A 23368-nucleotide genomic window follows, 5' to 3' on the forward strand; every position below is an offset into this window, starting at 1 on the left:
ATAAATTCGACTAAAAAGGTTAAATTACCCACTTGAATGGGTAGGTTGTCAGCAATTCCAACTGGGTGCCTAATGGTTTGATTAAAGATTCGAACACTCATCTCTGTTGGACTTAACTCACCTACTCCTAATCTCTTATATAATGAAAGAGGCATAACACTCACACTCGCACCTAAATCTGCTAGTGCATCATACATGGCACAATCACTAAGTAGACAAGGAACAATAAATTCACCCGGATCACCCACCCTGGGTGGAAGTTTTGGTGGAACTGTCTTCACCGAGTTTACTTCTATGGTTTTTGTTTCTTGCACTTTCTTATTCTTCTTCTTCTTTTCAGAGGTATCACAAACTTTATTACCTATTACTTGCTCATACTCAACTCCTTTTCTTGGAAACGGGATGGGTGGTCTGTATGGTGCCACCACTGGCTTTACATACTCGGGTGGTGGCGGTGGTGTTGTAACTTCTTCATTGTTACTCACATTGAAAACCTTCCCATCTTCTGATGCTGATTTTTCAGAATTCGTTGATACCATATTAACATTCTCATTCCGAGGATTTACTTCAGTATTACCCGGTAGCTTTCCTTGTTCTCTCTCACTCATCATGCTAGCAAGAGTACCTATGTGTTTTTCTAGATTCAAAATGGAAGCTTGTTGAGTTCTTAATGACTGATCAAACCTCTCATGTATTTGGGTTTGAGTTGCAATAAATTGTGTTTGAGATTCTATTAGCTTTGCCATCATTTCTTTCAGATTTGGCTTTTTCTCTTCGATTTGTTGTGGTGGTTTATACAAGCTAGGTCTTTGTTGATTGAAAGTGTTGTTTTGAGTTGGTTGGTTATTCAGACCTTGTTGGTTGTACGAGCTATTGTTGGGTCCATTTGGATTGTAAAGAATGTTTTGATTTCGATTGAAGTTTGGCCTTGGCTGTTGATAATTATTTCCCGGTCTTTGGTTCATGTAGGAAACATTCTCACGTTGTTCCATCATTTGTTCAATGTGACAATATTTCGTTAAGTGTGGTCCACCGCATTGCTCACAACTGATTCGTATTGCGTGAATATCTTTATTCATCTTTTCCATTCGTCTCTCGAAAGCATCTATTTTTGCGAAAACGGAATCAAAGTCATGGCTAGAATCGGCTCTTGCCGCTTTAGATGAACGAAAAATATCTTTTTCCTGGTGCCACTCATGCGAGTAGGAGGCTGTGTTATCAATGATTTTGTGAGCTTCGATTGCGGTTTTCTTCATAATGGAACCACCAGCTGCTGTGTCGATGTCTTTTCGTGTAGCAACGTCGACACCTTGGTAGAATATTTGTACTATTTAATAAGTGTCTAAACCGTGTTGAGGACATCCTCTCAACAACTTTCTGAATCTTGTCCACGCCTCATATAAAGTTTCATTTGGCTTTTGTGTGAACGTAACAATTTCTCCTTGAAGTCTAATGGCTTTAGATGCCGGAAAGAATCTTTTAAGAAAATTTTCAACTAAAACATCCCATGTGTCAATCTCCCCTTCAGGTAACGATTCTAACCAATCTTTGGCTTATCCCTTTAAAGTCCAGGGAAACAACATGAGATAGAGCTGTTCATCCTCAACTTCTCTAATATTGAATAGAGTACATATCCTATTAAAGGTTCGAAGATGTTCGTTTGGATCTTCTTTTGGCGTACCCCTATATTGGCATTGATTAGTTACCATGTGTAGGATTTGTCCTTTGATTTCATAATCTGGCGCATTAATGTCTGGCTTAATAATGGTGTGTCCTTGGCCCGTACGTGTGGCTCTCATTCGATCTTCCATACTTAGAGGTTCCGTTACTTCCATAATTGAATTTGTTGAATACGAATCACTAGAGGATTCTGATTTAACGGTTTGTGGTTCAGGAGGTATAATTAGTGGTTCAGGATCTTGGAATTGTCCTTGAATATCCTCCGGGTTCTCAATTGTGAAGTCGGGTTCAAAAAATGGATTATCGGAAATTTGAATTGGAGTACTTGTTCGACTAGATGATGATTCTAAAGAAAAATCAACGGCGACGATATTGGCTAGATGTCTTAATCGAGTTACAGGTGGTGAACGTATGAAAGGTGGTGAACGTTTTGCTCGGTGCATTCACTGAATATCCTATTAGAAATTATATAAGTTATCAAATTAATAGACTTTTCTGCTTTTGCCCACGTTTCGAATAGCCAAAAGAAGCAGTAGGGAGCCAGGATCCTTTAAGTCAGAAAATCTACAACTCAGCCACTAACAAATCCAACTATTACTACAAAGCAGAAAATTTGGATGTCTATCAATTTAACCGCTTAAAATAATTTTTCGTCGAAATTTAAAGAAAATAAAGAAAATTATATGTCCTAAAAACTAGAGCGTAGAAATGAGAAAGAAAAACGCGTCGAGAAATAAGAGTCGAAAAACAAACGTCGAAAAATAAAAAGATCGAAAAATAATAATAAAAAGTAAAGCGTCGAAACTTAAAAGTCTAAAAACTAAATCTAAAAAGTTGCGCCTAAAGGTATTGAAACTTAAAAGGAATTCTATATCCAAAACGGTAATAACTTAAAAGGCACTAAAATATATAAACGGCGTCGCAAAATTCTAAAGCGCCTAAATCTTAATTTTAAAGAAAGAGCACTTAAGGGATTTTACGGCAAAGTCTCAAAAGCTAAAAATCTACGGCAAATCTATAACTACGAAATTAATATTACGAACGACAAATATTAAAAACTACGAATAAATGATAAAAAGATACAAAATATAAAATAAAATGATAAAAGTATAAATTTTATAAAAATATTATTTTTATATGATATTTTATAAAAGTATTAAACTATATAATTAATAATAATAATTAAACTTAAAATTACAAATTTAATTAAAAACTAAATACTAAATATATTAATATATAATAATTAAACCCTACTTTAATTAAATAATAATAATTAAAATAAAACCCTACAACCATAATTAATGCTCGAAGATTGTCATGTCAGACCAGCTCATGCAACCGCATGAGTTTTGGTTGTTTGGGTCATACGATCGCATGGCCCAACATTTTCTGAATTCATTCGGGCTCAGATCAGTTTCGGCCCAGCTTCTTTATTTTATTTATTATTTGATTTATTATATTTTTGGATTATTAATTTTTATAAAATAATATATATAAAAGTTATATAAAATAAAAATAAACTTATATTTTAAATCTAAAAATAAAAGTACTTGTTAATATTATATATAATATCTTTATATATATATATATATATATATATATATATATATATATATATATATATATATATATATATATATATATATATATATATATATATATTTTATTTTTTTTATTTTTTTTAACACTTATAATAAATAACAAAATATTTCTACGAAATAAGAAATAATATATTTTTACAAAAATATAGTTTTTCACCGAGTCCCCGGCAGCGGCGCCAAAAACTTGATGTGATGTGAGGTGTAGTACGAAATACTATTATTTTTATTACGAAATACGATACAATTTACACAAGTTTTATTTATTTATTTATGGGATATACCTAAACCTTGCTACAACACTATAGGCAGTGTACCTAATCGTAGAGTAGTGTAGTTTTTAGTAAGTCCGGTTCGTTCCACAGGGAGCTAGTGATATGTACTATATTTTTAACAACTATATTTGTATAAAATATATATAATTATATAAGTAGTAATATTATAAAAGGGGTTTTTACCGTTTAATGTCCGGTTTGTCGATTTTAAATAAAGCGTAAAGATAAATGACGATAATTAAAATGCTTAAAATAAAGAACAATATTTAAAATGACAATAATTAAATGACAGTAAATAAAAGTACGATGAGATATAAAATAAAAAAAATTATGCTTATTTAAACTTCCGTAACCATGATGTTTGACGTTTTAATTTTAATTTTAATTTATTACTCTGGGTTAATTGTCCTTTGTCCTGAATTATTTGAAACCTATCTGGTTTTTGTCCATAATAGTTCATCGGTCATAATTATAAAATGCTCGTCAAATTAACCTTATTTCCAAAGTCAAATATTCCAACTAATTAGGGATTCAAACTGTAACAAGGTTTTAATACTTTGTTAATAATTACACCAGGTTATCGACTGCGTGTAATCCAAGGTTTTAATACTTTGTTAAAAATTACACCAATTATCCTTGTATGTAATTCACCCCTGTTTTAATAAGATATGAACATTAATTTAACCACTTGATCAGTTTGAATAATCAATTATCCAACCCGAATAATTAATTAAATGATCATAAAAGATGTCGTATAAACGTCACTAAATAGGACATGCATAATCATTTAATGATTATTTGATTAACTAATTTGAAGATAGGTTCGACAGATTCCAATGAGTTGTCGTTCGATTAGACAATACCCCCATCTATTAATAGTCCATAGTCCAATGTCCACAAGTGTCGGTCTTTTGTCCAAACCCAAATTATGGTACAAAATCCAATAACCCCGTCTTAATATTTAGCCCAACATCACGATTACTTCGGCTCAAATAACCATAATAATAACTTAGTTGCGAGACATTAATTTAAAAAGGAAGAACATAGATTACAGTGATTATTTATCGTGTAGCGTTACCCGGACAGAGTTTAGACTTTAAAACCCGTAAAACATTTCTTACAATAACCCAACTAAACCATAACTTTATTATTAAAATTAACTTAAATTAAAATTATAATATATATATATATATATATATATATATATATATATATATATATATATATATATATATATATATATATATATTAAGTTTACAGAGGAAGAAAGAAAAAATGGTGTCTGAAACTCGTCCGAAAAATGCTGAATTTATAGACTTGGCCAGCTTCTGATGCCCATGCGATCGCATGGGCTTTGTGCCTATATGCCATGCGATCGCATGGCTACCTGATCCAGCTCACAATGCTTTGTTTTCTAGTTTGCCGACACTTTATTTAAATATATATATAATATATATAACTTTATATATATTATATTATATTTTTGTGCATATTTGACTTGTAATTTTAGCTCCGTTGAGTCGTACGTTTCTTCTCGGTTTATGTCTCGGTTCCGGATTTTCGAACGTCTTTTCGTACGATTTAATATCTTGTACTTTGCGTTTTGCGACTTGTACTTTTGTTATTTTTAGATGTTTCTCATCAATAAATGGAACCACTTGGATTGTATCTTGTACATTTGAGCTTTTTAGTCATTTGCGTCTTCAAATAGTCGTTTTCTTCTTTTGTCTTCGCACTTATTTATTTAAACGAATATTACATAAAAATAGAACAATTGCAACTAAAAGCTTTGCATATTGGAAGGATATTGATACTAAATATATGTTCATTTGGAGCACTATCAATGCATGAAATAAATAATGATTAATTGCATAAGTAATCATAAATGTTAGATAACATAAATATAAATGTTAGTGAAGTTAATAAGAGTTAGATTACAGAAATATAATTCAGGCGGTATAACCGATCATATATAAATGTTAGCGAAATTAATAAGAGTTAGATTACAGAAATATAATTCAGGCGGTATAACCGACCATATATAAAATGAATATAAATGTTAGTGAAGTTAATAATAGTTAGATTACAGAAATATAATTCAGGCGGTATAACCGACCATATATAACTTAAATAACATAAATATAAATGTTAGTGAAGTTAATAAAAGTTAGATTACAGAAATATAATTCAGGCGGTATAACCGACCATATATAACATAAATATAAATGTTAGTGAAGTTAATAATAGTTAGATTACAGAAATATAATTCAGACGGTATAACCGACCATATATAACATAAATATAAATGTTAGTTATGATGATAATAATATTTACATTACTAATAAATAATAGAAGATAGCGTTAAAGAAATTTTTTTATTATTATTATTACCTTGATTAGTGACGTGTGCTTGCTTAGATAAACATTGATTATATGGAGCACTTCGTGCTGATAACGTGTTATAAATTTGGTGTTTATAACTACCTTCTTAATGGCCTGGTTCTTGACTGTAGACTATTGATAATTATTAGAAGATAGAGAGAAAGAGAGTACATATGAAAATATATATCAGAAGTGTATCATATGTAATATCACATGGTACATATTTATAGCACATATAATTACTATTCAACTTTGGATAATTATGATAATTGGCAGTCATCACTTTTGACAAGTTGATAACAACTTGAAAATAGTTATGCACTACAAAATGCTTCTCAAATGTGGCGAAGCGTGTGACCAAATACTGTTAGTCATCATAACCACACATGATTTCCATTCTTACGTAATCTGCTCATTTATGTACGAAAAGAACTTAAATAAAAAATTCTTAAATCTATTTGTCTGCAAATTTCATTATTTTCATTTATCTTCTTTATTTTCATCGAATAAACTGAAAAATAATTACTTTCTTTATTAATTTTCTTTCTTTTTTCATTTAAAATAAAAATAGAGAATGCAATAGCTAAAGAACGTGTTCTTATGGGTTTGGTGTTGTGCTTTGAGAATGCAATAGCTAAAGAACGTGTTCTTATGGGTTTGGTGTTGTGCTTTGTTTGAGTTTCGTGATGTTATTCTGTTTGATTTGTTTGTTTCTTAGATGATGGTCGTTCATTGAGCTTGTTTGCCAGTCTTTGTGTTTCGTTTTGTCCAATGGCGACTCTACATACATGGGAGTGGGGTCCTGTTGAAAATCTTTTTCACTATGTATATATCAAATTGTATAGGACACCACTAAATTTAGCTATAGGACCCCATATATTTTTATAATTTATGCTTTTTTTTAAGTAAACAATCAATAAAGTACCCTTCAAATATAATTATCTTTGGAAAAAAAAAAATTAGGACCCCTGTAAAATTTCATCCTAGATTCGCCACTCGTTTTGTCCCTTTATATTCGGCCCATTAAATAGCTTTAAGTTGGTCGTTTAGTTTTTTTTTTAGTTTGTTTCGTTGGCCTTCTAAGTTCGAGGCATGATGGGCTGTTGAGTATCTTAATTGTAGGATCTTTCTTCTATTGTGGAAGGTTCCTTGTTATATATAAGTTTTCGTTTTTTTTTTTTTTTTTTGTTAAAAAATAAAAAACAAAGAATAGATTTGGAAAATAGGGGATATTATCCTACCTACTAACAGCCACCAACATTTGGGTAGTTTTACATGTAGATGGATATAGTTTTGGCCAAGGAATAAATATGTTAAATGAGCCACATTTAAGGGGTAACTATTGTAACTTTATAAGGGTATAACTAGGGTAACTTGAGGGATCAAATATATACCTTTTAAATTTAATTTAATAACCAATAAATAAAACTCACTCAATTTTTTTACGGGATTTATCTTTTTTTTTCGGTCGCGAGTTAGGTTTTTCCGTCCTCACCATTCAACTCGAAATAATTTTACGAACAAACCGCAACTAATTATATTCGAAGCGGAGTTTTTTAAAGGAAAAATCATTTTCAATAAATTATATATATATATATATATATATATATATATATATATATATGTACATATATATATATAACAAACTCAACTAATTATATCAAGCGGATGTCTAGATCACATGATAAGTTTATGAGTTTGTAAGGAAAAATACATGGGTTCAAGTCTCATGCCCCCTTTTTATATAGATATTTTGTACATAAATATCGGTTGATACTACATACAGGTACCAAATAACATAGATCCAAATGCAACCGCCGCAACGCGCGGTCCGAACTCTTTCTAGTTATTAACAGAAGGTACCTAATTGACCCGACTATTTTGACCTGCCCATCTACCCATATTAACCCGTTACACAACCATATTAACCCGTTACACAACCATAATAGTTGCAAATATTATGTAATCTGTCAACTTGCTTATTCGCAAACCTTTTAACTCGATGTTAGATGTTAGCATAAGACCATACATTGTTGTTATCAACGGGAGTACCGTTGTATTACATGACAAACAACAACACACAACGATGGCTTATGGGGCGTTGTTATTTTCTTAGTTGTGGTGTGGTGATGAAAAACCACGATGGTCACAACGGTTATTAAACCAATTGATGTGTGCGATCGAGACCTTTATTTTGAACGGATTTGAGTTGTTTTGTTACACGAATTGATTTATTGTATATGTGGTATTTTATTGATTTTAGGTTGATTTCACACATATATATAGGCAACTAGTCCTATCCGTGTAGTTTAGTTTGTTGGTAAATCCGATTCGTTCCACAGGGAGATGGAGCGTTTAATGGTTTTCTTTTTAATAGTCTTTGATGTCAAACTTAATTAAAGTGGGGTTTTGGATTAGGCAATTTATAGTAACAGTAAAAGCAAATAACTTAACTAATTTACTAATTAAAATAAAATTATAATATGACAAGCATTATCTTAAAATGATACTAAATGAAATTATACTTAATTATGATGCATTAATTATGCTACTAAATGGTAATTAGTAAAATAGTAATTTTTAATAAAATTATATATTTAGATTTTTGTTTTAAGCAAAAATTATATAAACTTAATTAATTTAACTAAAATGCATTTTTAATAAAACTAATACAAATTAAAAGGAATTTAATTAATTTACTAATTATAAACTAATTACAATTTATAAACCTATAATGATTAATACTAATTTTAGGATTAAAACATGTATTTTTGTATTTTATACTTAATTAAAACTAATTATATAATAAATAACCTAATTATAAAAATTAAATAACTAATAACCTAAATTATAAATAATTAATTAATCAAAACCCTAATTTTTACCCTAGCTGGTACTGTAGCCGCGTCAAGGCCTACACGATTCGTGTGACCGTACACGATTCGTGTATGGCTTAAATTATGTGACAGTTTACTGTTCGAAAAATTAAATGTTTTTATGTATTTTTATATATTTTAAACTTATAATTCGTAAATAAAAATGATAAAACTTTTATAAGAAGTATAAATAAGATAAAATGGGAGTGTTTACTTAATTGTGTCACCCCTAGGTCCATGGATTGTCTTAAGTTTTACGCCCTATTAAAATGTTCTAGTATCAAACTTTACATTTTTCTCTCGAATAAATATAAAGTTACAACTTAACTAAATAAAATCTAATTTTCATCGGATTCTTTTTAGAAAGCTACTATTCCCTAAGTATTTAAATTGAGACCTAGCCTAGTTTTGACTTTCGCCATTACCCAAATTATAACGGTTTCCCTTTTTATAATTTCACTTTCATATAATTTATTGATATCACCCAAACCACCGAAGTTTATTTCTAAATTGGTGTCAATAACTTATCCATAAATTCGTCTAGATCATTTTTAATGTTGAAGCTCAATTTATGTAAATAAAAACAACTTTCGTTATTTAAATTTAATAAATTAAGTGGCAAGGGTTAAATACCTAATTACATAAAAATGGTTCTTTTAACTAGGCTCAATATTAAAAATACTAAAGTTACATTTTAACTTTTACTAATGGTAACAATCCATTTCACTAGGGGCTCTACATTTAAGCAAACACTAGGGAAATTTAGCTATCCATTACACTAAGGTAGACATAAAAATATAGATATGCAAACATAATAACAACGCTAATTTTAACAGAGTAAACTTACTAAAATATCTTCACTTGCATTAACTTCAAACAGTAGAAAAATTACAATAATAACACCCCTTTCACGCGTACAATAACACCCTTAATCACGAACAATACCCCCTTAATAGTTGAAACTATTTTTACAGCGTAATAAAATTGACAATAATTTAACTATAATAAACTTGTGTTGTAAATGTGTTGTAATATATCTCTCTCTTTCTGTAACTCTCTGAACGTACTCCTTTTATAATTGAAGTTTGAAGTAGTTGGTGAAGTCTGCAACTTTGTTGAAATCCTGCTGTCTCTCCATTTGAGAAAAGAAGTGTTTTAAAAATCATAAAGTCAGCCGACCTTCTGGATAACCGAACAGTGCTTTTGGCCTAACATTACACGAATCGTGTATGGTCACACGATTCGTGTAAGACCAGTTATATTACACGATTCGTGTAACACCACACGATTCGTGTAAGAGTAAATGTCAGATTTCTTCATTTTTCTTCTTCAGTTGTTCTTTGTTGATCTCGTGTTAACGTGTACTGATTTGGCAATTCTTATTTGAACTCTTTTCTTCATCTATCTTGTACTTTCATTCGAATAAACGTTTCTTGATATAAATCTGGTTAAAACTATTGTTTTATCGTTGAATCTTCAAATAGCAATCTCTTATCCACTTTTGTCGTTTTTCTCGTGAAATGCGCATTGAATTTCTTTGTAGAAGATAAAAACCTATGAAATATGAGTGATATTGCGTCGAATAATATGTATGTTTAGAGCAATATCAAAATACCCCACACTAGAACGTTGCTTGTCCTCAAGCAATTACATCTTTTAACAGAGTTAGAACATTATATATTACACAACACACACTACACGAAATGAAACACACGCTATATGAAATTTATTACACAACACAGTATTTATTGAATCACACGCACACCACACGAAATGAAATTCTGACAACAGAAACAAACATGAAACTCGTGATTAGGGTTTAAAAATTTGGATCCTTAGGGAAAATTGGACCTTGTGAAAACGTTTTATGATTTTTATAAAATGTCATGCTAGTTTTTACACTAGACACGTTTTCCGGTTTTAACCTCAAATTCCGATTGAGGGTAACTGAAAACCGAAGTCTCAGTCGGCGATTAACAAGCTATTCGCCCCCATGATTGTAGTATCATGGAACTTGAAGCCAAATGTCCAAAAATAGTTTTACACAAATATAATTCATAAAATAGCATAAGTTTTAGAACAAAATTATATCGTGTCCAAATATCATCGGTGAACCATGAGTTTGCACACCTCAATTTGTTATGGCATATGTATGTTGACCGCGGTCAAACATAGATGCAGTTGATCTTTACGGAGATCATCCATCTGGGGATTAGATTCATTAGTCTTAAAAGCTAATTTGCATTGTGCCCCCCCATTGTACGAGACAGATCCATCTCATGGTTAGGATAAGTCTGACCACCAAAAACCCTGTTTGATGCTGAGGTTAGGTGGATTTCCAGCCGATTTTAGGGATGACTTTACAAGATTTTTCGTCAACCTACAGCTGTTCTGGACTACATCTTCTAACATAAGTTAGCAAGTGTGTCAATTCGGAAGACTTTACTTCCTTACGGGATGGACTTGATTCATCCTCTACTACTCGTGATAATGGAATATTCAGGTTTATACGTTCCTTAGCAATGATATCTGCAATAAACTTCAAAGAAACATGTGATAAATGGTTCTCAATATAAGGATTTATGAATTCTTGTTATAAATGGTTTTCTTTTATAAGTTTTAAACAAATAAACTTATGTATTTTTAATGTATGGAGACAACAATTTCGGTTTTTACACCTGATCTTTAATTGCTCGTAGTAACCTTAAAAATTGATTAGATACATTTGTTTAAAAATTTTCAAATTTTCATAAAAATCACCAAATTATAAGATCTCGAAAATTTATATATTCCCACCCCACACTTAAGATTATGTAATGCCCTCATTACATAAAATCAGATAATAATGTATAAATTTGAGAGGACAAAAAGTGTAGAGTATTTGGAACTTCCTTTGTTAACCGATTTGGATTTTCAAATTGTTTTACCTATGATCATATCCAATGTTTGTATCACAATGTAATTTGATGTTTCGTTTCGTCTAATTGCATTTTCGTCTGTACCTGTCAAAACCGTGTTAAAAACACACAAAATATGGGGTTTTAATTCAATCGTACAACACATTTTTTTACCCCACACTATATTTTCTTGCTAATATAAAAAATAAAAACATAATAAGTTTCAATACACACCAAAAAATTATGTTATTACAAACTAAAATTTTTTTTTTTTACTTTTTTCATTTTATATTTTTTTATATAACTTATAATCAATTAAATTTAAAATATCTTTTATAAATTTATATTTGTAACGGAAATTCGGTTGTTATACCTGATCTTAATCCGTTTATAAATTTTTAAATTCAATTTATAAAATTCAATTCATTAAAAGTTAAAGTTTTAATATTTTTCGAAAACAAATTTAAAATAAAATAAAAACACTCTATTTTTGTGTTAAAAAGATTAACATTTTTAAATTTTAAAACAAGTATATGAGAAATACAAATAAAAAGGAATTTAAAATAAAAACGAGACACACGAATGGGACTATTTACAATTTGTGAAGTTTATTAGCGAGTCGTTCACGCGACTCCACCCTAATTTTAACTAACGTCGGGGTGATAAACATCACCCTTCTTTACTCCAATAGAACCATTACTGCAACCATTCTTACCACTAATTTTTGATAATAACCAAGAGTCCGAAAATCTTGACTCTTCAACCAGTTTTTTCAACTTATATTTCTCAAGTTTTGATAGGTTTGAAATCAATCTCTCTCTCAAATGTTTATCTTTTTTCGACATAGCATTTCTAATCCTACCATATAACTTCTTCATGGTTTTCTCAACAACACTATCATTGGGCGGTTTACTATCTAGTTTCTCCTCATCACCCTCCCCACACTTAGCTTGTTGACTAATGGGTTTGACATTGTCAACAATATTCACTGAAACTATCGGTGTGGGTGGTGGGTTCATACTAAACTCAGTTTGATAGGTTGCACTCTTGCCTCTATCCTTCAAAACTAGTTTTCCTGTTTTCCAATCTGTTAAAGCACATGCAGTTGCTAAGAATGGTCTACCTAAAATAATAGGTACAAACTTATCTTTCTTCATGTCTACAACTACAAAGTCAGCTAGAAACTCAAGTTCACCTGTTTTTACTACTAAGTTTTCAGCAATCCCTATAGGTTTATTAACCGACTGATCAATGAATCTAATGCCTGAATTGGTGGGTTTAAGTTCACCTAAGTTCAAATGCGAGTAAATGGAATAAGGCATGAGATTTATACTTGCACCTGAGTCAGCTAATGATCTAAGAATTTCAGATTCATTAAGCTTACAAGGTACTATGAACGGTCCAGGATCACCTAACTTAGGTGGCAATTCATTCTTTTTCACAATAGCAGCACATTCTGCTTTAAGAAACGCAGATGATGCCTGCTCACACACTCCTTCTTTTGCCATCAAATCATTCAAGAATTTCCCATAGTTTGGCATACCTGCAACAACATCAACCAAAGGTACATTTACACAGATATTATCCGTATTTAAAGGCTTACAATGATTCTCCTTTGGTTTTTCGGATGCAAGTGCTTGTGGGTATGGAATGGGTTCTTTATAGTCTTCCACTTTAGGTGCTTGCTTCACCGTATCTTCCGCTTCTTCTTTGATCATCTTCAAATCATCATCAACCCTAAATCCGGAAGGCTCGGTGGTTTCAATTTTCTGCACTTCCGCATGATTTCCCGACATCAACCTCATCAAATAATCACCATACTCGGGAGTTATGTCACCAACTCGGATCTCTTCATCTTCACATGTTATACTTTTCACACTTTCAACTCGGGTATCATCCATCTCTTGATAAGGAGTGTAATCCGCCATATTGGATAAATCAGAAAATATAAACTCATCACACTCTTCATCATCATCTTCACACCCAAGAGTAAAAATTGGACTATGCTCCGGTGTTTTGAAACTTGCTTCATCCTCACAGAAACTATAAATAGCATTCACTTGTGAATTTGCTGGGGCTTGAGGATCATTCTTCTTTAGTATAAACGGAGGGTTACTTGCAATTGGTGGTCTCTCTGCTAGTAACTGTGAGATCCTTCCAACATCTCTTTCTAAAATCTGAATCGTGGCTTGTTGATTTCGAATTTGCTGAGTTTGGAGCTCTGCATTTTGCTCATGCTTAACCATAAAATCTCTTAAGAGATCTTCTAAACCAGATTTCCTCTCGGGTTGAGGTTGCATAATTGCTAATGGTTGTGGTTGCATAAGTGCTAGAGGTTGTGGTTGATTTGGTTGGAAATTATTTTGATAATTTCTTTGAGGTTGATTTCGGTTATTATAACCTGGTGGCGGATTTCTTTGATTTTGATTTGGGAAATTTCGGTTGTTTTGGAAACCTGAATTTCCTCCTTGATAGTTATTGTTATTTTGATAGTTATTATTTGATCCTGAAGGTCCTCCTGCTTGATAGCTGTTTATAGGAGGATACTTTCGATTGTTTGCTTCTATAGCTGGAAAATCGCTAAAGTTCATTTCACCTTTTCGTAAGTAACCTAAGAAATTTGCTTGCTCTTCCATTGTACTTTGATCACAATCTCTAGTAAGATGGGGACCTTGGCATAGTTCACATCCTACTCTAATAGCATGCATTTCCTTGGTTACTTTCTCGATTTGTCTTGCTTGATTTGCTATTTGAACTTTTAAAGAAGCAATTTCATCATTACTTTCAATACTAGCAACATTTGATGATCTAGAAAATTCTATTTCTTGATGCCAGTTATGAGAATGGGACGCTAAATCAGCAATGATTGTATGAGCGTCTTCAGGTGTTTTCTTCATAACTGAACCTCCGGCTGCAACATCTATATCTTTTCGAGTTGCAACATTGACTCCTTTATAGAATATTTGGACCTTTTGGAATGTATTCAACCCGTGTTGAGGACATATTCGAAGCATTTTATTGAATCGAGTCCAAGCTTCATAAAGAGTTTCATTAGGTTTTTGTTTAAAGTGATTTATATCACTTTGTAATTTTGCTGCTTTTGAAGCAGGAAAGAATTCTGACAAAAATTTATCCATCATATCATTCCAGTTTTCAATATATCCTTCTGGTAATGAGTCTAGCCAATCCCTTGCATCATCTTTTAATGACCATGGAAAGATTTTTAAACATGCAACTTCATCGGTGACATCTTTGATTTTGAAAAGCTTGCAAATGCTTACAAACTTACGAAGATGCTCGTTAGCATCCTCATTTGGGGCTCCACCGAATTGACATGTATTAGTTACCATGTGTAAAAATTGACCTTTTATTTCAAAGCCATCAGTCATCGGGGGTTGGATGATTGCGTGGCCTTGACCTTTTCTTGTGGCCTTCATTAATGCTTCCATCGTTTGATTTGTGTCAGCCATTTCTTCTTCTTCTTTAATAATCGGCTCTATGATTGGTTGAATTATTGGTTCAGAGTCGGATTCTAAGAAAAGTGACTCTAAATTTTTAGCAAGAGATTCTACTTCTTGAGCTCTTAAGCGTTCGTGGAATTTTCTTTCGGGTTCAGGATGTGAGGGAGTTAATTCAGCGTTGGAGGAACGTAAGTTCATACATTAATTTCTATTATGAGATCACTTTACTAAAGGTTTATCTAGGGTTACCTACTTGTTTCTCTTTTTTAGTGTTTTTCGGTGTTTTAAAATTACTAGTACTTCCTATTTCTTTTTGTTGTTTTTGTCCTTTATTAATTCTTTGAGGTTCCGGATTAAGTTTAACGAGTTTAGGATTGAACGGATCATACAATTTGGGAAATTGTACAAAGAATTAAAGGATTTATTCAAAAACTTTGAACTTTCTTGGAAATAAATTTCCTCGAGAGGATCGAATAACATAAAAACAATGATAAAAACCTTTAAACAAACAGATTATCCTTCTGATTTTTGCCCACGTTTCGAATAGCCAAAAGATGCAGCAGAAGGGCAGGATCCTTCAAAGACCAATAAAATTGGTGATCCAACAACCCGGTCCACGTACAAATCCAACTATTACTACGAACCAGAAAAATTATCTATTTATTTACTGCCAACTCCCCGGCAGCGGCGCCAAAAAGTTGATGTGTGCGATCGAGACCTTTATTTTGAACGGATTTGAGTTGTTTTGTTACACGAATTGATTTATTGTATATGTGGTATTTTATTGATTTTAGGTTGATTTCACACATATATATAGGCAACTAGTCCTATCCGTGTAGTTTAGTTTGTTGGTAAATCCTATTCGTTCCACAGGGAGATGGAGCGTTTAATGGTTTTCTTTTTAATAGTCTTTGATGTCAAACTTAATTAAAGTGGGGTTTTGGATTAGGCAATTTATAGTAACAGTAAAAGCAAATAACTTAACTAATTTACTAATTAAAATAAAATTATAATATGACAAGCATTATCTTAAAATGATACTAAATGAAATTATACTTAATTATGATGCATTAATTATGCTACTAAATGGTAATTAGTAAAATAGTAATTTTTAATAAAATTATATATTTAGATTTTTGTTTTAAGCAAAAATTATATAAACTTAATTAATTTAACTAAAATGCATTTTTAATAAAACTAATACAAATTAAAAGGAATTTAATTAATTTACTAATTATAAACTAATTACAATTTATAAACCTATAATGATTAATACTAATTTTAGGATTAAAACATGTATTTTTGTATTTTATACTTAATTAAAACTAATTATATAATAAATAACCTAATTATAAAAATTAAATAACTAATAACCTAAATTATAAATAATTAATTAATCAAAACCCTAATTTTTACCCTAGCTGGTACTGTAGCCGCGTCAAGGCCTACACGATTCGTGTGACCGTACACGATTCGTGTATGGCTTAAATTATGTGACAGTTTACTGTTCGAAAAATTAAATGTTTTTATGTATTTTTATATATTTTAAACTTATAATTCGTAAATAAAAATGATAAAACTTTTATAAGAAGTATAAATAAGATAAAATGGGAGTGTTTACTTAATTGTGTCACCCCTAGGTCCATAGATTGTCTTAAGTTTTACGCCCTATTAAAATGTTCTAGTATCAAACTTTACATTTTTCTCTCGAATAAATATAAAGTTACAACTTAACTAAATAAAATCTAATTTTCATCGGATTCTTTTTAGAAAGCTACTATTCCCTAAGTATTTAAATTGAGACCTAGCCTAGTTTTGACTTTCGCCATTACCCAAATTATAACGGTTTCCCTTTTTATAATTTCACTTTCATATAATTTATTGATATCACCCAAACCACCGAAGTTTATTTCTAAATTGGTGTCAATAACTTATCCATAAATTCGTCTAGATCATTTTTAATGTTGAAGCTCAATTTATGTAAATAAAAACAACTTTCGTTATTTAAATTTAATAAATTAAGTGGCAAGGGTTAAATACCTAATTACATAAAAATGGTTCTTTTAACTAGGCTCAATATTAAAAATACTAAAGTTACATTTTAACTTTTACTAATGGTAACAATCCATTTCACTAGGGGCTCTACATTTAAGCAAACACTAGGGAAATTTAGCTATCCATTACACTAAGGTAGACATAAAAATATAGATATGCAAACATAATAACAACGCTAATTTTAACAGAGTAAACTTACTAAAATATCTTCACTTGCATTAACTTCAAACAGTAGAAAAATTACAATAATAACACCCCTTTCACGCGTACAATAACACCCTTAATCACGAACAATACCCCCTTAATAGTTGAAACTATTTTTACAGCGTAATAAAATTGACAATAATTTAACTATAATAAACTTGTGTTGTAAATGTGTTGTAATATATCTCTCTCTTTCTGTAACTCTCTGAACGTACTCCTTTTATAATTGAAGTTTGAAGTAGTTGGTGAAGTCTGCAACTTTGTTGAAATCCTGCTGTCTCTCCATTTGAGAAAAGAAGTGTTTTAAAAATCATAAAGTCAGCCGACCTTCTGGATAACCGAACAGTGCTTTTGGCCTAACATTACACGAATCGTGTATGGTCACACGATTCGTGTAAGACCAGTTATATTACACGATTCGTGTAACACCACACGATTCGTGTAAGAGTAAATGTCAGATTTCTTCATTTTTCTTCTTCAGTTGTTCTTTGTTGATCTCGTGTTAACGTGTACTGATTTGGCAATTCTTATTTGAACTCTTTTCTTCATCTATCTTGTACTTTCATTCGAATAAACGTTTCTTGATATAAATCTGGTTAAAACTATTGTTTTATCGTTGAATCTTCAAATAGCAATCTCTTATCCACTTTTGTCGTTTTTCTCGTGAAATGCGCATTGAATTTCTTTGTAGAAGATAAAAACCTATGAAATATGAGTGATATTGCGTCGAATAATATGTATGTTTAGAGCAATATCACCAATCACCCGTTTTTTTCTTTTTTTAAATATAATATTAGTATTAATTATTTCAATACCAATTATATTTTATCCATAACATCACAACACTACAACAATACATTTATCATAACGCTCCTTTCATCTCATAATAATGCTACGTCAGCAAAAAATACTCTCACAAAACCACAACAATCCCCTCATTCGTAGATAATGGTCCTAAGTATTTTTAGTGGAAACAACAGTGCGCCTCGCTGTCACCTTAATCAACCATGAATATAGCTTGGAATATCTGGAAAATAGGATCTTCACTACACGATGGCCCAAAGAAACCTCCAACATTTTATATATAGCCCATTTCTAATTTCAATTTCTATTTCTATTTCTAATAAGCATATCACCAAAGCTGAATGAACAGTAGCATGTGCTTTTTAGACATTTGACACTACCCGTTCTTTTCTTCTCACCTTCACAGTCCCCACTCACTTTCACAGAATTCCTTTACGTAAATTCTAAACTTACTCCTCGATCATCTCTCTCTTTATTTATATAATATTTATTTATAATCCAATCTCATACAATCAAATTATTGTTGTTTGATAACACAATCGAAGATCATCTCAAATCGCTACCACCTGTGTTTTTTATCCCCTTTTTTTGGCGATTGCATATATTGTTTTTTTATTTTAATTTTTTTCCCGTTTCTTCGTTGCTGTCGTTAATCGGCAGTAGATCTGGTGTCTTATTTATATGAGGTACAACAAGGTATTTGTTCTATGGTATTTTTTTAATGCTAAAATTCAAATACGCAATTCATCCCCTGAAAATTCATGTGACTTCCCAATCTTTGCTGTTGCAGGTTCTGAGCGATGCGGATAATGGAGAAATTTACGACTAGGTTTGTATATGCACTTCATTTTATTAAAATTCTGCTACTGATAGGAATTTTAAAACCAAATTGTTTTGTCACGAATATATACATTTTCTCAAGAATGCATCATGAATGACCTTTAGTTTGTGTTGTGGTATGTTGGTTCTTATGGTTATACAAAAATATAGTTCTGTTGTTTACCTTTTACTAATATTTTTGTATGATATAGATACAATTTGACAGGGGGTTTAAGGTAAATCAAGACGATATGGTCCGAGAGGACATCATCATGAAATAGCAGAGTATATAAAGGAATAACAACACTTGGAAAAAGCCTCTGAGCTATTCAATACTGATGGAATGGTACGTCATGAACACATGAAACTTATGTTCTATGATAAGCAAACAAATTTCATATACCTAAATGGTTAACTACAAACCATCAGGCACCTTATGATTTGATTTACACAAATTTCCTATATTTTCTTCATTTCTTGAAAGTATACGACTCTGACTTTTCGAATCAATGTGAAGATTTGTTTGTATACTTATCTTTATGATATACCTTTCCTTTTTCTGCAACCCATTATGTAAATTTCGCATTTTCCTTCATGTACTAACAGGGAAAAAAGTGTCATCAATGTATCGATATCCTTTTCAAACATAACAATGGAAGCGACATTTTTCAACAATCAATGTATACTGTTGGGATCGTAAACTGCTACCGTACATAAAACATATGGTCTAAAGATTAGTGTAGTATTGTATCAAACTAATCATTCGGTTGGTTTGGTGGAACAGTTGGCAGAGCAAACTGAGGTGATCATGTTTAATAAACGGAAAGCTACATCCAATTGTGTTCACTCGATACATATTAGATCTTTTATTTGTTTCATTATTGATTGAACTAAATCATAGCTTTATTAATGACAATTTCCGAAGCTTTTGAATCTGCATGATATTTTTATGGAATCAGAACCCGATTTAGTTAGAATACTATTATATATTATGTAATTATATCAAAAGAACATGGACATTTACTATTCACCAGGTTATTCATTTCCTGGCGTAAAGTTGGTAGTAACTGGTTGCATCATTTTAATCAGTACGTCAAAGTAGAAAAGGTTTCCGCGCCTGTTAGTTTACTCTAGAATTACTTAAGAAGAAATTTACATAGTACAGAGTATAATTTAACAAATTTTGCTTTTGTCTGTTAACAATCTTCCGAATAAAGTAACGTTTAAATCGCAGCATCGCGCGATAAGGACCTTTTTCTAGTTAGAATTAAATGTGTTACACTTAACTAGTTCACAAATTAGGCTATATGCGTGTTCTGAAATTTCACAGTATACACAACATAATTTTTCTTTTATTAACAGCAACCTAATAGATATAGAGATATGGATATATACAGGGGCAAAGATGGTATGGGGCAAGGGGGGGGGGGGGGGGGGGGGGGGGGGCCGGTGGAATTTTTTTTTTCAATGTAAAAATTTTGAGTTTTTCGACTTTGCCCCCGATGGATTTTTTTTTTTGCCCCCAAACCTACATATTTTGTCCCAAAACCTTCAAATTTTGCCCCAAATTCTCCAACTTTTACCCCCAAATCTTCAAATTTTGCCCCAAAATCTCCAACTTTTGCCCCAAAATCTTCAAATTTTGTCCAAAAAAATTGCTACGGTTAAAAATTTTTTTTTTGCCCCCGGTAAAAAAATCATAGTTTCGCCTCTGGATATATAGATATAGCTATATAAAAAACGTGTAGATCAAAACTAAAAATGTCAACTATCAAGGAATGTAAGGGAAGGGAACGGAAGCAATTGAATTATAAGTTCATTCTCAACCATGAGAGCACCAGGAGTGGTGACTGAAGTCACTTGAAATGTCAGGCGTGACTTGCTGAGTCAGAAAAAGTGGGGAGTGGTGACCTATGTCGGTTAGTGTGTTAAAATAATATTTTTTTATATTTAATAATTTATTCCTTTGAAAAAAAAAGCAAAAATAAAAAAGGGGGGTAAACATCCGTCGCCATTGCGACTGGCATGGGGGAAAAGGGCACAAGTGACTAGGGTGGAGAGTGGTGTCACTAAGTGACATGAGGGTGACATGCTCCACTCCTGGTGCTTTTCATCTCTATGCAGAAATGTCACATCAGTGTAACATGAGTGCTACATCAAAATTTCCTCATAAGAACTAATCAGAACTAAACACTCCTAATCATGACATATTTTCTCATAAAATTTGAGATCCACCATATTATCAAATTAATCAAATGTAAGCATACAAGCGAAGACTATCACTCATACTTCAATAAATGTGTTCTCAACTATGTTATAAAATAGCAGAATGGAGCACGGGAGGTACCAAGACTCAGGGGCGGATCTACTTTAGGCCCAGTGGTTGCACGTGACATCACTGAAATACGCGATGTAGTGGAAAAAAAATTGGGTTTTTAATTAGTGACATGCATAACTGGATAGTGTACATTTTTTTGAGTAACACCATTGAAATAAGACATCTAGTAGAAATTATTTTGATATTTTAACCTGTGATATCAGTGACTACCAATCCTAGATCTTTCACTGCCAAGACTATGAGGGCTAATATCACTCCCAACCAAGCCCATAATCCTGCTCGAGGGCGATGAGCACGGGGTATGCGTTGTGAACAGGCTAAGAAAAAATCAATTCAAATTTTCTAACCGATGCAACTCTCATATAGACTTGATAATGCTAAAAAACGAACATATATTTCATAGCATTATCCCTCAAGAAAGACAAGCTTTTATTTGCAGTTGTCCTATTTACAAGTAATATTCATTTAAATAATAAAAGGTGAAGAAAAAAGACAGATTCGACGAATTGAAGACGCAAACGACCAAAAAGCTCAAAAGTACAAAATACAATCAAAGAGGTTCCAATTATTGATAAGAAACGTCTCGAAATTACAAGAGTACAAGATTCAAAACGCAAAGTACAAGATATTAAATTGTACGCAAGGACGTTCGAAAATCCGGATCCGGGACATGAGTCAACTCTCAACGCTCGACGCAACGGACCGAAAGTTACAAATTAATTATGTATATAAATATAATATAATATATAATTAATTATATAAATTATATATTTAAATTATATTTAAATTATTAAAATCCGTCGGCAAGTAAAGATCCAAAATGGATGAGCTGTAAAGTCGAACTCCGCGACTCGCGGAGTTTGTAGTGCAAAAATGCCGCAACTCGAGGAGCTGTCCTGGACAAAAATGCCTATAAATGCTCGCGCATTCTGAACGTTTTATATATCCTAAATCTTTTTCCTTCTTCATTCACAAACGTGTATATATATATATATATATATATATATATATATATATATATATATATATATATATATATATATATATATATATATATATATATATATATATATATTTATATTTTAATTTTAATTTTAAATCCTAATAATAAGGGTATGTTAGTGAATGTTGTAAGGGTGTAAGTCGAAATTCTGTCCGTGTAAAGCTACGCTATTTTTAATCATTGTAAGTTATGTTCAACCTTTTTAATTTAATGTCTCGTAGCTAAGTTATTATTATGCTTATTTAAGCCGAAGTAATCATGATGTTGGGCTAAATACTAAAATTGGGTAATTGGATTTTGTACCATAATTGAGGTTTGGACAAAAGAACGACACTTGTGGAAATTAGACTATGGGCTATTAATGGGCTTTATATTTGTTTAACTAAATGATAGTTTGTTAATTTTAATATAAAGATTTACAATTGGACGTACCCATAAATAACCATATACACTCGATCGGACACGATGGGCGGGGTATTTATATGTACGAATAATCGTTCATTTAACCGGACACGGGAATGGATTAATAGTCACTAGAATTATTAAAACAGGGGTGAAATTATATACAAGGACACTTGGTGTAATTGTTAGCAAAGTATTAAAACATTGGGTTACACGCAGTCGATATCCTGGTGTAATTATTAAACAAAGTATTAAAACCTTTTTACAGTTTAAGTCCCCAATTAGTTGGAATATTTGACTTCGGGTATAAAGATAATTTGACGAGGATACTCGCACCTTAAATTTATGACCGATGGACTGTTATGGACAAAAACCAGACGGACATATTAAATAATTCAGGACAAAGGACAATTAACCCATGGGCATAAAAATAAAATCAACACGTCAAACATCATGATTACGGAAGTTTAAATAAGCATAATTCTTTTATTTCATATTTAATTTCCTTTATTTTATATTTAATTGCACTTCTAATTATCGTACTTTTATTTATTGTTATTGTATTTAATTGCAC

At 31.4% G+C, this 23368-nt stretch overlaps 1 non-coding gene across 1 annotated transcript; it reads left to right on the plus strand.

Annotated features, from left to right (window-relative positions):
- Window positions 1-1344: 1344 nt before the first annotated feature.
- On the plus strand, window positions 1345-1451 carry LOC139895002 (small nucleolar RNA R71). The gene has a single exon (XR_011775474.1). It is a non-coding gene; the product is annotated as a small nucleolar RNA R71 (small nucleolar RNA).
- Window positions 1452-23368: the final 21917 nt, after the last annotated feature.

This window comes from Rutidosis leptorrhynchoides, chromosome 2 (assembly GCF_046630445.1).
Source record: "Rutidosis leptorrhynchoides isolate AG116_Rl617_1_P2 chromosome 2, CSIRO_AGI_Rlap_v1, whole genome shotgun sequence".
Taxonomy (NCBI): Eukaryota; Viridiplantae; Streptophyta; class Magnoliopsida; order Asterales; family Asteraceae; genus Rutidosis; species Rutidosis leptorrhynchoides.